Here is an 18272-nt window from a genome sequence, read left to right as displayed (position 1 = left end):
AAAAAAAAAAAAAAGAAAGAAAGAAATGATAAGGCACAAGGATTGGCAAATTTGCGGCCTGCCTGAGCTACATAGTGAGTTCAAGAACAGCTTGAAGTACAGTGAGACCCTGTCTAAAAAAATAACTTTTTCCTATATTATTTCTTCATACTTACATAAGTAAAATTTTTTAAGTACAGAAAGAATTTTGTGTAATGATTAGATATCCACAGTAGAGACTGAGATTTACTTCATTATTGTTAGTGGAAAGAAGTTGCAGTGGAAGAATAAAATATATGCACTGTCTCTATTCTTTGGTGAAAATGATGGCTTTTGAGTTTTGTCTTACTGAGGCCCTTCTCCGAGCCTCATATAAATGTTGTAGTACTTCTTTTATTAATTTTACTTTTACAATTTTTTTCCAATACTGGAAATTGAACCCAGGGCTTTCACACTGAGCTACATCCTCAGGCCTTTTTTTATTTTTCATTTTTCCCAGGCTGAGCTCAAACTTATGATTCTCCTGCCTCAGCATCCCAGAGGGCTAAGATTACAGACATGAGCTACTATACCTATTACTTTTAAAACTTGAATCTACCTGGGATTTATTTTTGTGTATTGATACAAGTAGGAATTTAATTGGTTTTTAAAAGTGGCCACTTGGCTGAACACGTTACCAGTACAGTGGTCTGTTCATTCCTTTCTATATTTATGCTGTACAGAACCCATATATATAAAGGCCTGTGTCAGGATACTGTTCTTTTTCATTGATCATTTTCTCAATGTCTACACTACCAAATACTGCCTTAATTACTTTTTTACACTATTTTCATATATATGATTGAAAAATTCTCATGTTCTTTTTCATTTGGATATTTTTCTATATCTTCTTTTATAGATGAATTTTAGAATAACTTGTAAAATTGCATGCAAGATTGTGTGGGGATTTGGATTGAGAATGCACTTAATTTGTGAAGAAATGACATCTTTATAGTATTATCTACATTGGCCAGATACTTTAAATATATGATCGGATTTACTCCTTTAAAATCATATAAGGTGAGCATTGTTGGCTACATTTTTTTTCCTGTTTTGACTGATAAATCATATTAGCCTTTCCTTGGGTTCCTCTCAGGCCCATTACAGAATCATGAAATTTCTACTAATATGGTGAGTCACCTTAAACTTAAAATTGGAGGACTCTTCTAGGGTGTGGACCCTAACTGGCTTCATCCCTAATAATCATATGACTTTGAATGTATATTTAATAAATGTCAAAGTGGATATTCATTTATGTGAAGTGTGCTGAATGTATCTACCTCCATTTCTGATTAAGAAAATTCTAGTTTCAGAAACATAAGGGGCTATGAGAAGTTTGCATGTGATATATCTCTTAGTGACATTGTACAGAATTACTGTAAAATAGTTATAAGTGTACTCACAGAAGTGGATATACAAACACATGTAAAGTGAATGTAGTGTATTGAGGGGACTGCTCATGTGTTCGTTGTAATCTTTTGTGTTGGTACTTAAATATGATTGTATTTTGTCTCATCTGGCATGCATGTCTTCCAAATTTATTTTCAATTAGGACATGATATTAGCAAGTGTGTTCATGCCCGTTGTAAGCAACCCAGATTTACTAGTCTGTATGAACTATAAAGGATTTATCAAGTTTTTTAAAAAGGTAGAACAAACTTTTCCAGTTGCCTGGAACATGCGCGCGCGCGCGTGTGTGTGTGTGTGTGTGTGTGTGTGTGTAGTGCTCTAATTCAAACCCAGGACTCATATGCTAAGCAGAGGTTCTACAACTAAGCTATACCCTCAGCCCTGTGTCTGTTCTTAATTATTACTTCAATCCTGTTTCCTTTTTTTTTTTTTTTTTTTTTTTTTCGGTACTGGGGATCGAACTCACGACCTTGCACTTGCCAGGCAGGTGCTTATGCCACTGAGCTATATCCCCAGTCACAATCCTGTTTCCTACCTCAGTACTGCAAGAACTCCTGCTCTTTTCTCCATTTTTCTAAGCCCCACCAATTCTTCTTTATTTTGGTCTCAAATGTACACTTCATGTTCTTTGTTCGTATATCACTGTCATATCTTTATCTCCCACCAGGGTGAATTAATTGTGACTCCAAATGGTTAATAGCATTAAGCTAGGTTATCCCTACTATGGAGATGGATATTTTCAATAGGCGCTGCAACTGTTTACCCTCCTTGCTTTTTCTCTGCTTTTGACCATCTACACTCCATTAGATTGATGTGGTTTTTTTTATTACTATCATTATTGTTGTATTCTTATACATACTGCCATGTCTTTTTCAGTTACTTTGTCTTTTTTTTCCTTATAGTGCTGGGGATTGAACCCAAGGCCCATGTACTGAGCTGCAACTCCCTTTTATTTTTGAGACAAGGTCTCACTAAATTGTTCAGTTGCCTGGGCTGGGCTCCAGTTTACCTACCTTAGCCTCCTAGAGTGCTGTGATTGAGCCACCAGCTATTACTTTATCCTTAAAATGATTTTTCATATCTAGTATCTCAGAGTCCCTTAGTGTTTATTTGTGTCATTTAATTTTTCAAGGACAATTACGTCTTGCAGAGAATGGGAGTTTAGAGTATAGGGATACTCCTTAATCTTGTTGTAGTACATACAGTAATTTGGGAATATGTCATGTCACATTGAAAATTCAGACATTCAAGAATAAGAGTGATTTCACAGAATTTCAAAGGGTATGTCTGTTATCCTTTTATCCTGTTTCCTGTTGTACAGAGGAAACCCAAGCTAGTTATGTTTCAAGCAGAAATAGTCTTATTTATTGTTGAATAGAATTGGAGGTGTATTCCATTATCTTTTATTTATTATATCTGTTTGGTTTTTCTGGGGTATTTGTCAGCAGTAGCTGTTGGTATTTCATTACATAGATTTCACTGTAACTAAAAATACTTTATTCTAAAAAGTACATATTATGTATTTATAACAGATGAATAATGATAATAGTGTCTACGTGTACACACATTTTTCTGTTCTGTTAATTTATTTTTGGTCAAGCTTTTGGGTCTTTTAACTTTAACTTCTTTTCTGTTACATTGAGAACTTCTCTTGTGAATGTTTTAAAGTCCTATTATATACAGCAGTGTTATTTTTTAGAATCTTCGTGATAGCTCTTTTGTAAATGTTTTGCTTTCAGTTTATTTTGCTGACCCTTTTATTGTTTCACTCTTACTGTAATTTCAGATCTTCTTGTTCTTAAATAAGCTAAAAAATGTGGGTAAAACACATATTTCTATAATGATACAGTTTTATAAAAATACAGTTTATACTTACCTCTGTTTAAGTATTTATTATGACTTGGCCTGGCATGGTGGTACACGCTTGTAATACCTGCACTCTGGAGTCTGAGGCAGGAGGATCGTTGTGAGGTCGAGGCCAGTCTGGGCTACCTGAACTACACAGTGAGTTCAAGGCCAGCCTGAACTACATAGCAAGACCCTGTCTCAAAAAGAAAAAAAGATCATCATTTAGCAAGTCTTTTTTTTTTTTTGAGACAGGATCTCACTATGCAATTCAGGCTGTCCTTGACTTCACTGTGTAGTCCAGGGTGGCTTCAAACTTTTGGTAGTCCTCCTGCGTCAGCCTCCTGAGTGCTAGGATTACAGATGTGTGCCACCACACCTAGCTAAATGATGATTTTGACTGGAGTGCTATAAAAATGAGACTTGTTACATTGTTCATTGATTCATTATTTTCTAGCATTTTACTGTCTCAGAATCCTGACAATAATCATACATATAAAGATACAGATACATATTTAATAATTACATCATTATTAATGACCAAGTTAAGATTTAAAATTACCTGTCACTTTGTAGGTGTTCAGTAAATCTTTGTGTATTTTTTGTGCTGGGAATCAGACTCAGGACCTTGCACTTGCCAGGCAGAGCTTGTACTGCTGGGCTATATCACTGGCCTCAGTAAATCTTTATTGATAAATGAAATAAGTTGGTTGGTGATTGAAAGGAACCTATAACAACTGCAATTAACAAGGCCCAGGAAGAAATCACCAGCATGATTGCAATTAGTAAGAGACCAAAGAACTAAGTTCCATCACAGCTTTCTGTAAGGAGGATGCATTTATCAAGTACCTCCTTAAGATTGCAGTTTTAGGGGCTGGGGATTTAGCTCAGCGGCAAAAGCGCCTGCCTGGCAAGCGCAAGGTCGTGAGTTCGGCTCCCGGTACTGGAGAATAAACCAAAAAAAAAAAAAGATCATAGTTTTAGGTTCATTAAGTTTATTATTCACTTGTCACAAAAATCTTTCAAGATATTCATTATCTTTATTTTACATATAAGGAAATTAAGTTGCCAAAGGTAGAAATGTAGCCCAGACTTTGGACCTTGGAAGGTTATACTATATATTTTAAAAACAACAAAAGACTATCATCCTGAATGATTTAAAATGATGAAACATTTCTGTCAAACCCAGAATCTGTCAAAACTAGATTATATTCTAGGCATATTACAATTTTTAAAAAAAATTTTCTGAAAAGAAAATGAATTTACATACCTTTTAAAATTGCAATAAAATGTACCTAGTTCACATTTTTTTTCTTGCTGGTATATTTGAACAAGTCTGTGTTCTAATTACCCAAAAATAATTTAAATAATGTCTGGGACCCATTGGAACTATCCTTTTGTTTTATGTCAGTAAGAGAATAGCATACTGATAACCTTTGATATTGTATAAAATAATCACTACCATTTAGTATCTTTTTTATATTTTTGAGCCACTTTATGATCTTAGAAGTAATAAAAATGCAATAAAATACACATTTACAATTTTAGATTGTAATAAAAATCAAAACACTGCAAACTAGTTATGGCTTCAATGGGGGTATCCCCCTCCCCCAAAGCCTCACGTGCTTATAGGTGGGGCTTTTGGGAAGCAGCTGGAGCTCAGCTGTAGGAATGTGAAGTGAGGATGTGTGATATCCTGATTAGTCCCCTATTTGGATTAGAGTGGTTTGGGGTGTGGCTAAATGGATTTACTGAAGCAGGAAGCCCCACCCTGGGTGTGGGTGGCACCCACTAATGGGTTTATAGTCTGGATGGAATACAAAGGGACGGAAGGGAAATGGGCTCTCTGCTTTTACTGCTTTCTACCTGCCCTTCCATGGACTGTTTGTCCTCTGCCATGCCCCTCTGCCATGCTGCCCTGCCTTGGAACCAGCTGACTATGCACTTAACCTCTACAAACTGAGCTAAAGTAAAACTTTTGCCCTTTCACTGGTAGGTGTTGGGTATTTTATCCCAGCAATGAGAAACTGAGTGAAACATGTCCTTGGAAATCAAGTAGTTGCTCATTGACTCTTATGCTTGAACCTGGAACTATCGATATATAAATAAAGACTCTAGATTTCATATGCATCTTTAATTAATAGATCCTAGCTAATCACTCTTCCTGGTTTTTTATCTCATACTTCTATCATCAAAACCCCAAAACACTGAAAATCTGACATTAATAGTCTTGTTAAAGAGAAGACAACCATGTTCTTTCCTCCTTGATTGCAAATATTTCATTTATACATTTATAAATTAGTATTATAAGCCCAATAAATTTCTTCTGTATCATCAATTTCTTTTCTGTCCCCTTGGTAGGTACATTTGTACTTGTCCACTTAGAAACATATCAAGTAACTTTTACTACACATACGTCTTCAAGGATGAATAAACACTGTCATATAGCATCCTTTTAGGAAAATGCAGTGTTCTGAGTTGTTTTGCAAAATACACCATGATGAAGTCCTTCCCACTGGATGACTAACTGGACAGGAATGTCATAGTTCCTCTTTGTCCTTACAAATTCATTGTCCATTCACTTATTCTACAGTTTGGAAAAATAATATCTCTGAATCATCAGAGAATTCAGGCTGTGATTTTACGTCTACGACCAATATCATCATCATAATCAAGAATGCTGTTTGTCTCTTTGCATTCATTTTCAGATTTGTCTAATAATTTTGAAAACACTTCTGTCAGTTTTCTTCTTAACATGATGAGCAGAAAATGAAAAACTCAGAACTCTGAAATGTGTTCAATAAAAGCTACCAAGAAAGAAAGAGAGACTGAACCAGCCATAGTGGGATACACCTACAATCCAAAATAACCATAGGCAACACAATATGAAAACTGAGAGATGATAGAATAATGATTGGATTTCACTACAATTATTCCATTAATCCATTTTTATTTATTTTTAGCATAGCTGCTAAAAATAATGAATAATGACTAATTCGAAGGATAATGAAATAACAAAATACTTAAAATATAGGAAAATTAAGATCCCTAAGATACCATTATATATCTTCAATTTATATAGGAGTGATGACCCACAGTAATTGCAATATTGAAAGAATTTTATTATTAAGTATTTTAGGAGTAGTTTCTTTTTTGTGCTTTGAAAGATGTCTAAGAAAGTATAAGATACAGAATATCAGTAGTTACAAATAAAGTTGCCCAAGGAAAAAACTCAAACATTAAAATTGGACCTCATAGATCCTGAAGATACACTGAGGTTTAATAAACTGCATTCCTTAATTTTATTTCACAACTAAGTATGAACTATTTGCATTTCCTTTTCCTGGCCCAAGTGAGAAGGTTAACCATTGTAATTCATTCTAGAATAATAATAATTTGACCAAAGAAGGCACTCCTTATCATAAAGATCAAAGTATATCTTACTACACTAATTGATTTGTCTTTCCTCAATCTAGTGAAATTTTTGCATTTAAAAAAAATAGGAAATAATATTACACATAATATATATATCAAACGAATATTTCCCCATTTTGTTTAAAAAGTCTTTGCTTCAGGGATTATTGTTAACTTTTCATGGAACAAGCACACAAACTTTTGCAGTTAAGATTAAATTAAATAGGTACATAATTCAAACAGCTTTTGTAGGTAATATTCTTTTTAAAAGGGGCCGGGGCTTTTTAAGTCTTGGAAAGCCCCTTTTCTCTTTCTCAGTTAAGGGTTTATTTTTGGGAAAATAGGAGGGGCTGGGGATTTAGCTCAGCAGCAAAAGCGCCTGCCTGGCAAGCGCAAGGTCGTGAGTTCGGTTCCCGGTACCGGAGAAAAACAAAAAAAAACAAAAAAAAACAAAAAAAAAGGAAAAAAATGTGAATACATGCAATATGGGAGTGGTAGCTGGGTTAGAGAAGGAGGAGCCTGAGGCAGGAGGATCATTGCGAGTTCAAGACAGGCTGGGCTTCAAAGTGAGCTTAAGGCCAGCCTGAACTGCATAGGGAGACTCTGTCTCAAAAAGCAAAAACAAAAAAACAAAACCAACTTGGAAGAAGTGACCCTTACAGAGTAAGATTCTCATTTGTTTTGCAGTTTTGCCTTATGAGTAGACCAATGCAACACAATTAAAATTCCACAGAAAACTTAACCATCCTTTCTGGATACACCAGGGCAAGAGGATTTGAGCAACCAAAGCCACCAGAGAGTGGGGAGTGCACCCAGCAAATGAGAGAACCAAGGGATGGAAATTCTAAATGCCATATACTATGTAGGCTTCACGTAGGTCTGTGGCTGGCCTATATCTGCATGCCAAAGCAAACTGAAAGCAGTCTGAATGGACATCTGAGCCTCTCTGCCTGCCAGACCATAATAAGTTTTCAGCTCAATCGCCTATTAAAAACAGTCGGGCGTGGTGGCGCTTGCCTATGATCCCAGCACTTGGATCTTTGCGAGTTCAAGACCAGCCTGGGTTACAAGTAAGCTGCATAGCAGGACTTTGTCTCAAAAAGACAAAAATCATGAGCCTGGAAAATGTGGAATGTTTTTCAAAAGAGAAGGCAAGATGTCAACCCTAAGACCACTCAACGTTGAAATTATCTGACAAAGACTTTATAGTAACTTGAAAACTACATTTATTGAAGCAAAGCATTACATTTGTATGCCTAAAAAGAAGTCTCAGCAGAAATAAATACAAAAATAACCAAATGGAATTTTTACAACTAAAAGAAGTCTGAAATTAAAAAGGAAGGTTTTGGTTGGGCTTAATGGCAAAATCATGACAGGAATTGGTCAGTCTGTCTTCAAGATGGAGATATTAGTCAACTTTCCCATGGTGAGGAAATAACTAAAACCCATAATTTAAAGCAGAAGAGGTTTAATTTAGCTGATGATTTCAGAGGTTTCATTGCATGATCTGCTGGCTCCAAGGCAGAAACATCATGACAGAAGGGCATCTGGAGCAGGAACACAGCACAGGGAGGAAGGGGTCAGGGACCAGAAACAGTACCAAGGTCACACCTCCATGACCCACCCAGACGCACCGAGGAGGGCACTCTCCAATCCCGAGAAGCCCTCGAGCCAATCAAACTGACACTCCAAATCTATCACGTAGAGTTAAAAAAAATCCAACCTAAAGAAGGAAAGATTAAAAAATAATAATAATAGAAAAAAAATGGAAGCTCAAGTACTGACAAAATAGTATAAAGACAGTAACAAAAGTTCCAAAGGAAGAGAAGGGAGGAAAAAAGAAAGAAGAGCTATTAATAATGGCCGAAATCTTTTTAAATTAGGAAAATATTTACATATTAATACTGCATGGAGGACCACAGATAAGTACAAAGGGTTCCATGCAGGGTAAGTACAAAGACAAACGAAAGTACAAGACTTTCAAGCAGAAAGTCTTGAAGACAGAGAAAAATGATATCTTACATATAGAAACTGTGAATGCTCATGGTCTTAACAGAAAACAGTGGAGTAGTATCTTTAAAGTACAAAAACAAAAAGCCGGGGCTGGGGATTTAGCTCAGCGGCAAAAGCACCTGCCTGGCAAGTGCAAGGTCGTGAGTTCGGTTCCTGGTACCGGAGAAAAACCAAAACCAAAAAAAAAAACAAAAACAAAAAGCCTGTCAGTTCTGTATGAAAATCTCTTTTGAGCATGAAGATAAGACTGGCCTCTTAGGCAATGGTTATGTTTACATACCAATTGAAAATGTAGGCTCTGGAGACAATCTGGGTTTGAATTTTGGCTTGGTTACCTCTTGTGACTGTAGATAAGTCACATAAATTCTCTAAGCCTCAATTTCCTTATGTATTTTATTAATACATGTTGTATTGAAAGACCTAAATTAGCAAATAATCATGAGTAATGAGCAAATGCTTCTTGAGCACTTGAGTGGCTTATGGTAAATGTTATGGTTGATACATTGTGTCAACTTGGAGAGTCAAGAGGTTTGGCTAAGTGACTTAGCAGGAAGCCAGAGTGCTTACTTTGTATACATCCTGAGCCTGTGGAGGAGGAGGGCAAAGATTATGTGAGAGCTACACGCCCCTTAGGTGGGGGTAGCCTGTTTACAATGTAAGGCAGGGAAAGAAGCTGCTTGCCGATTCCTCCGGTTTTGCTCTGGCTGTTTGCTGTTTGGCGGCCATTCCCCCTTTGCTCTTGTTGGTTTGCTGTCTTCTGCCTCAGACCCAGCCAAGTATGGACTGAAACCTTCACAAACTGTAAGCAAAATAAACCTTTTCTTCCTTCATTTTGGGCATTGGGTATTTTGTCTCAGCAACGAGAGAAAAATAACCAAGACAGTAAATAAAAAAAATTGGTTATTACTTATTTATATATGTTCTTAGCTTTTGTAGCAAATATAGCCAAGCTTCATGGAAACTGACATTTTCTATTTTCTGTTTCAGTTTCCAACTTTAGAGAGGTTACCTATAACCTGAAATGAAATCACTATCAGTATTGTGAAAGAGAAATCATTCTTGCTTCTCCACTGCACTTTACAAAGATAACATTTAGGAAATTCTCACTTTTAGTAAAAGTGATAGAGCAGAAAACAAATTCCTTCTCTTAGCGAACTACTTCAGCTCCTCGTTAAGTAAAACATACAATGTGAAATTTTATCCAATTGTTCTTTTGCCCCATATTATATTCTCTTATATACCTTATTTATTTGCTTTTGTTTTTCTCCAGGTATTTTGAAACTGGAAGCAGACTTCTGCTTTCAATGTGAATAGTTTTAAAATTAAGGCAGTTTCTTCTAAATGAAATAGAAGTTAGAGGTATTAGAGTAGATAAGAAGAGTCAGCTGGGGATATTGTTTCTTTGTCAGTTAAATTTGAGTTTTAATATTAATAAACATAAGCATAAGAAATTCTCTGGGACTTTGTTTCTGCATTTTCTTTGACCAGTAATGATGTACATTGTCCAATACTGTGAGCTTCTAAAATATAATTCCTTAGAAGAAAATCTCCAAACAAAATGCAATCCTTTATATCTATCTATCTATCTATATTCATATAATTATGTTATTCTCTACTCTCGGTGTTTGAAAGCTTAAGATAGAATTTCATGCTCAGTCAAATCAGCTATTTTGACTTTACTGAAGCATCTTATTAAGACAGTGCCAAAGAGGTGATAGGCATAGATACTTATCATAGCAATTTTTATAGTGAGAAAAAATTAGAAACAGTCTTAACTCCTGTCATCAGGGAGCTTTTAAGTAAAATATGGTCCAGCCGTAAAATGTAATACTACACAGACGTGAAAATGATGTTATAATTTTGGAAATATTAGGGAAAGATATTGGAGCAATAAAGAATTTCAGCAAACTCCTAAAAGGATAAATTCAAATGCCTAGAAATATCATAATGGCATGGGAAAATACCCACAGAAAGTCTGAAATGAAGAGCATATACTAATATAAAACAGTATGTAGAATGAAATCAACAACCTTCTAAATATAGTTATAATATGTATACATTGAAAAATTATGAAAGAAAAAAGAGATGCTAGCCAGGCATGGTGGCACATGCCTGTAATCTCAGCAGTGGGGAAGTTGAGGCAGGAGGACTGTTGCGAGTTCAAGACCACCCTGGGTTACAAATGAGCTCAAGGCCAGCTTGAATGGCATAGCAAGACCCTGTCTCAGAAAGGCAAAAAAAAAAGATACTACAAGGCTGTAATTATTTAAATAAAAATTCATGATTAAGAGGAGCAAAAATAGTTTCCAAAGAAAATGTGATAGTGTGATCATATTTTTGTAGAAAAGAGACAGAAAAAAGTCATGAATGAAATATCCTAAAATCCTAATAGACCAGGTGCAGTAGTGCAGGCCTGTAATTCCAGCACTCGGGAGGATGAGACAGGAGGACCACTGTGAGTTGAAAGCCAGCCTGTACTACATAATGAGACCATGTCTCAAAATTATAATTAATAATAATAATAAGAAGAAAATAAAATACTAATGGTTATTCACTCTAGATTATACCACTATATTAATTTTCCTTTTATGCATTTCTGTATAAAATATTTTTGCAGCAACCATTAACTTTAACCATTAGACTAAACATTGAAATCATCCTAAGAATTTAATAAAATTGCTAATTACAAAATATAAAGTTGTGTATCTTCATGGCTTACAAGTATACAAATTATCCTGTAATATATATAAATGAAACATATAATGGAGTATATTGGGAACATCTAGACTGAAATAAAGTAAAGTACTTACTACATTTCTATTAAATATATATATATATACACACACATGCAGGAGAAGCATTTAAAATATAAACATGTATATGTAGATAAAATTATATTTTTTCATATCTAGTTTTATATGCCAATAAATACATCAGCAGATTAGTAAAAAAATTGCCTTAAATCATGGTTCATGCAAATCTGAAAAGACAGACCAAAAAAAAAAAATCTTACCTTTTATGAATAATGCTTTGCCTTTTCTTGTAGCTTGAAGCAAAAATATAGAGCTCTTTAGTCTTTAATAGTTGATTTGTACCAGAGTTTTTTGGGAAAGCAATGCCTGGTAAAAATTAACTACTTGATGTAGACGCCCTGATTATTGAAGAAGTTGTCTTTGGATCACTATGAAGATCTGCAATTGATCCCCAAATATATTTTCTTACTATAGTATTTCTCACCTTTCAGGATACTCACTAAGCCTTATTTACTAATATTTCAGGAATAACTACATCCTCTTCTCCATAGTAGGGACCAAATCCAAACGTGTTCAAGACTTTAGAGAGGTTTCAAAATCATGATGTCACTTAAAAATAAATGTAGGCGATAAATTGTGCCTTATGGAAATTTTTAATATCAATATCACTTTCATTTTATTTTTATCATCAGCATACAAAATGGCTATTCTTTCTTTTCTGTAAGATTCTAATTTTATATTTTACTCTCTTCATAATACAGTAATTAAATAATTAAATATGATTAAATTATAATTAATTAGTAATTAAATATAAGTACTTTGACTCCAGACCTGAAATATAGTACCAGATATGCCAGCTATTAACTGTATTACATTATTCAAGTTACCTACTAAATCTGTACATTAATTTCTTCTACTCTTCTGAATATTAAATAGGATAATGAATGTAAAATACTATAAAATCCAAGCAGTTCCAATTATTGTATTTATAAGAACTTAACTGGGGCTGGGGATTTAGCTCAGAGGCACAGTGCCTGCCTGGCAAGTGTGAGGTCGTGAGTTCAATTCCCAGTACCGGGGGGGAAAAAAAGAGAACTTAACTGAGGTATTGTCATTAATTTTATACCTTTCTATAGAATCTGCTTATCATTCATTCTGTGCCAAATTTTGTTCTCTTTAAATTTACATTTTAGTAATTCTAAGCACTGCAGAAACTACTGCTTTGTAGTTTTCTCATACAGATTCTAAGGGGAATAAATTGTTTAGCATAAATTATTCTGTTGATCAATTTATTAGTGTGTCTTAAATTTTCACTTTATTCAACTGAAAACAGTCTTTAGTATACAGTTTGTATCTGGCCCAATGGTTATCCATATGAGATATATATTTAAGAATATATATATTCTTAGTTATTTTTCTGTAATTGCTGAGACCAAATACCTGACACCCAAAGTTAAAGGAGGAAAGATTTATTTAGCTCAGTTTGTGGAGGGTTCAGTCCATAATTGGCTGGTTCCAAGGCAGGGTGGCTTGGCAGAGGGCTATCACAGAGGAGAATAGTTTGTGGCACCAAGATAGTGAAAGCAACAAGGGAGAGAGACAAGACTCTGTCCCGTATATTATATACTGACTACCCTCCCTGGGGCCCCATATAGCACTCATACCCTTAATCTTAGCCAAAACTGCCAAACCAATCAGTGGACTGATCTGCTAATCACACATCCTTAATTCCCAGCATCACACAATCTGGATTCAGCCACCTCCGAAAAATCCCTATGACCATAAGATGCTTTGGGGGAACATATATATTTGAAGATCAAGGATCTGGGCACAGTTTAGCTGGATCCCTTCACTCATGAAGTTACAGTCAAACTATTTCAGGATCACAGTCTTAACTGAAGACTTGTCTGAGGGAGGAGCTACTTTCTAAACTCTTTCATATGACTTCCTCACAGGCCTGTCACCGTGGCAGCTGACATACCCAGTGTGAATGATTCAAGTGAGAATAAGAGCTTGCAACATGAAACTACACTTGTAACCCATGCTGAACGTAACAGCCCATCATTTCTGCTTCTATTCATGAGAAATTAGTCACTTAATTATATATTGTATTAGTTTAGTTTACCTTTTTCTTATTTTTCCTAGTAACTGTAAAATATTACCTAATATAATTATTTTAGTAGTATTAGGAAATGTGTATTGCATTTAAAAACCAATTTTATTTCTTAGTGTACTTTGCAAGGTAGAAATAAATACTTCATATGCTGAAGGTTACTGTCAACATTTGATCAATCTCATGATGTACACATTTAATAACTGTTAAAATTAACCTTAATGGCCTAGCGTGGTGGCACATGCCTGTAATCCCAGCACTGGGGAGTCTGAGGAAGGAGGATCACTGTGAGTTCAAGGCCAGCCTGGGCTAATAGTGAGTTCAAGGCCAGAACTACACAGCCAGGGTCTACACAGCAAGACCCTGTTTCAAAAAAAAAGAAAAAAAATTAACCTTAAGCAATTTATTGATATTGGACAAGTAGTATTAACTTAGTAGGATGTGCAAGTGTGCTAAGCCTATTGTGTTCTGAAATCTGATCACTTTAAGTTCTTACCTTTTTGGTGGTGCTCAAGATCAAACCCCCCAGGGCCTTGCCAATGCTAGGCAAGCACCATATCCCTGAGATACACTTCAGCCCTGAGCTCTTTTTAATGGAGATAAATAATTTTTCTTAACCTTTTAGAAACTTACAATCACATAGTCAGAGCCAGTAAGAGAATATTCTTTATTGTTTTTAAGGCTTTAATCTGAAGACACATAAATTCAAAAATTAATACCTAATGGTCATGATATATAATGTTGAGTTTGATCTCATGTGCTCAGCATAACTGATTGAAAAGTCACTATCTATAACACATACAGAAACACTTTATATTAATAGAGCCTGACAAATAAATTACTTTTAAGGAGGGAGGATTTGTCCTTTTATTTCTGTAAAGTTGTGGCATGTGGTGTGTGTGAGTGATTTTGGTTTTTTCACTTGTCATTTATTTAATGAAGTTTTCTATTCCATGATTTCTCAATTATGTACATGCTAATATTTATAGCCAGGCCTTTAGGCTTATTCACATTTTACAAAATTAAGAATGAAAGTGAGAAGAGAGAACCCACTTTAGTTGTATGCTTACTATGTGTTTTTACTGTGCTGGCTATTGATGATACATGGTATCACTCATTTAAACTTGAACAACCCTGGAAAATGTTTTAAAAACCAGGATATTAAGACTCACAGATCTTGAAAGCACATAAATTGCCCAACGAGGCACAGCTAGTTAAATTTCAGTGTTAAATTTAAATCTAGCATTTGTTTCTCTGATGTCAGAAACCAAAAGTATAAATAAGAACCAAAATGTATGGTAGGTATTGTGAAATAGGAAGAAAATGTTCAAGTGGGGAGGGGAAGAAGGGAAAAGTTAAAAAAATGAGAAGAGAAGGAAAACATGGAAACAAAGCTTTTATAAATGGGGAGGGAAGGAGGAGTTGAAGGGAGGGTAATGGGAAAAAAACTAACTTATGTCATATTCAGGTACAAATTCTGTACGATGAATGTGATCATTATGCATATCCAAAATGTACCAATAAAATCTGATTGAAAAAAAAAGAAAATATCCCCCCAAGTAAATAAATAAATTTAAATCTAGGTCTGTCTGGCTTCCTTGCATATCAAAATGTCCCAGTATTAGCCAGTTCTCCATTGGTATGACAGAATAATGGAGATGGAAAATTTATAAGGAGGAAGGATTTATTTGGGCTCACCATTTCAGAGGTTCCAGTCCATGGTCACCTGACTCCATATCTTTGAACCTGTGAGAATCAAAACATCGTAGCAGGTACTATGTGGTAAACTAAAGTTGCTCACCTCCTGGCAGCTGGGAAGCAGAAGAGGGCGGGAAACGGGCCAGGGTCTCAATTCCTCCTGAAAAGAGTGTTCCAATGACCTCGTTTCTTTCTGCTAGACCACACCTTTAAAGGTACCTCCTCCCCATCACCACAGGCTAAAACTGCATCTGCATCTTATTCCCATTATAAAAAACCTGCAGGCACATAGTTTTAGTGCATGTGTTTGTTTATGTGTATATGAATTAATTCAAGAGGAACATGGAAAAATAAAGCCTTGTGGTTATGATTTACAATTTTCTTGAAGTTTTAATAATATTTTTGTAATAAATGGAAATGACAAGGAACTAAGTCAGTCTCTATTAAACTTAATGTTCTTAATTCATTGGATTTAAAATTAGTACAAAGAACAGCCTAAAGCTTTGTGCTGGGTATTTAATCTGTTAAAATATTAAATGTGTTTGAGCATCTGAAAGATTTAAAAATAATATTCATTAATGTATGTTAAGGTTCTCTGAGTAAACTGTTGAGTTGGGTTATTCGTAATGTGTTAGAAATAGGAAACAAGTGCCAAATAGGAACTGTCATTTAGTTTTTCCTATTCATCCTTCTCATCCTGCCTCCCTCCCCTATATCCTCTTTCTTATTAACTGTAGTGTATTTTTCGTTATTTTCTGGTAGGTTAATTTCAGGTGACTGTGATCAGTATGCTGTACACTTGTGAGACCATTCACATAGTTCTTTGGGCCTTGCATAGAGGAGGAGCCCTACCTCACTAAAACTTAGAATTCCTTCCGAAAAATTCTAAGTTTCCATATTTACTGCTTCCAAAACCAACGGTTTGCCTTGCATTTTTAAGTGGTAACCCTGAAGAGTCAGTGGTACAATGAGACTGTGAAGAATTTGAGTATTTTCGGAGGAAATGTGCTTTTTAAACCAATATGCTAAACCACAGAGACCCAGAGTTCTTTCCTTTGAGTTGTACATTACTGCCTGTGCTTTTTAGCTGACGTCAAACACCGTATTTTATATCAGGCTATAAAAATGTTTGACCATTTTCCTTTTTAAAAAACATAGTTAATAAAGTCATAGTTGTATCTCTTCATGAGGCTTGGGACTTTATATGTGATACCGCCTCGTAATTAGTACAGATACTATTTTGAAAATATAAATTTAATCTATATGATCTTTGAACTTCCACTTTTCCTTGGGGTGCTTCCCCTGTTCCCTTTTACAGTCTCTTGTCTTAAAGGGACAAAAGTAAGAAAAATAAGACTACTGGTGTTTCACTGCTCTGGAAATTTGTCTTAACTTTAATAATGATAGTATTGAATGAGAGCTTCTCATGTGCCAGACACCATGCTAAGTGCTTACATTATTTGCTGCCCTCACAGAGCTATTCAACATAAATCTCATTTCCCATAAAAATAGGGGGAAATCATCATACTTGGCAATAGCATGTGAACCTCTCTTCTAAGAGCTCCCTTTTACTTTATGGATTTCTTGATTTAAAAAAAAAATTTCACTGAAGTACTGAGGAGAAAAACAAAGATAACCAAGACTAGTGAGAAATTTTGGAAAATTTCAAAAGATTACAGAAATACCCATAAAATAGTAGTATCAAGAGGAATTCAATGATCAAGTACTGTAAAGTCTGGCATGTTGTTTATGACTATTGATACTTTTTTTTTTAAGACAGTGTCTCACCGTGTAATTCAGGCTGGTCTTGAACTCACTATATAGCCCACGCTAGCCTCTGAGATCCTCCTTATCTCAACCTCCTGAGTGCTAGGATTACAGCCGTGTGCCACCATGCCAGCTCCAATACTGCTATTTATTACTGTATTAATCAAGTTACTCTAATTTACCCAAGGTAATAGGTTTCTGAAGAGAAAAGGTTTATTTTGATTCACAGTTTGGAGGTTCCAGTCCGTGATCGGTTAGCAACTTTGCTTTGTGCCTGTGGAAAGGTAGCACATCGTGGCAGGAACATATGGCAAATCAAACTGCTCGTCTCATCAAAAGCCAGGAAGTAAGGGAGAGGAAAGGGAAGGAAACAGGGTCCCAGAATTGTGGGCCCAACCCAGTGGTTATAACTTCTCAGTAGGCTACTTCTCTAAAAGCTTTCGCCAACCTTCTGATATCGCCACCCCAAGCACCAGACCTTTGCGGGACGTTCCGTATCCAAACTCAGCTACTGTTTTGATCTAATATTTTCTTTAACTTAAAAATCAGAAAGTAATCAGGCTTCAATTTAAGGAGGGCAGAGTGGACCCTCTTTGAGAAGGTGACATTTAAGCAAAGATTTTAAGGAGTTACGGCAATTTAGTCAAGCAGATATCTGACCCAAGCACCCTCCAGGGGACACGAACAGCCAGCGTAAAAAGACCGCAAAGACAGCACACCTAGCAGAGTGGAAGACAACACAAAGACCAATGTGGCAATGACGTGGCACATGAAAGGGAGACTGTTAGGTAAATCTGAAGAAAAACAAAGATCCAGACTCTTCAGGACCATGCAGATCGTTTTAAAGACTTTGGGGTCACACTGGAGTGAGATGAGGGAGGAGTGACACGGACTAATTTGCAATTTAAAAGAGCCAGCTGGGCTCTGTTACTATGATATGGTACAGCAAGGACAGAAGCAGAGAAACTTAAGTTGCTTTTGCAATTATCCAGGTGAGAGATAGTGGTAGTTCAAGCCAGTGCAAAAGCAGTGAAGGGAGTGGGAAGTGGTTAAACTCAGGATGTGTTTTGAAAGAGCCCACAGGGTTTCCTGACGGTTTTCATGTGGGTATTTGAGAAAGAGAGGGTCAAGAATGACTCCAAGGTGGGATGCAAAATCAGCATTAAAAATCAAGTGTTTCTATATTCCGGTAATGAGCTATCTGAGAAAGAAATCAGGAAAACAATTACATTCAGAATAGC

At 35.7% G+C, this 18272-nt stretch overlaps 1 protein-coding gene across 7 annotated transcripts in view; it reads left to right on the top strand.

The window, feature by feature from the left end:
* Positions 1 to 18272, top strand: part of Polk (polymerase (DNA directed) kappa) — a 63316-nt gene that overhangs the window by 3046 nt on the left and 41998 nt on the right. For 4 of the 7 annotated variants that reach the window (XM_013514792.1, XM_005386051.2, XM_013514790.1 and 1 more), the window contains exon 2: positions 878 to 1038. The exons of the other annotated variants lie outside the window; for them this stretch is intronic. The gene's annotated coding sequence lies outside the window, so the exon portion shown is untranslated. The remainder of the gene's footprint in view (positions 1 to 877; positions 1039 to 18272) is intronic. 7 annotated transcript variants of the gene reach the window in all.

This window comes from Chinchilla lanigera, unplaced genomic scaffold (genome assembly GCF_000276665.1).
Source record: "Chinchilla lanigera isolate Chin_1 unplaced genomic scaffold, ChiLan1.0 scaffold00024, whole genome shotgun sequence".
Classification (NCBI taxonomy): Eukaryota; Metazoa; Chordata; class Mammalia; order Rodentia; family Chinchillidae; genus Chinchilla; species Chinchilla lanigera.
This window is presented reverse-complemented; position numbering and strand designations above follow the sequence as displayed.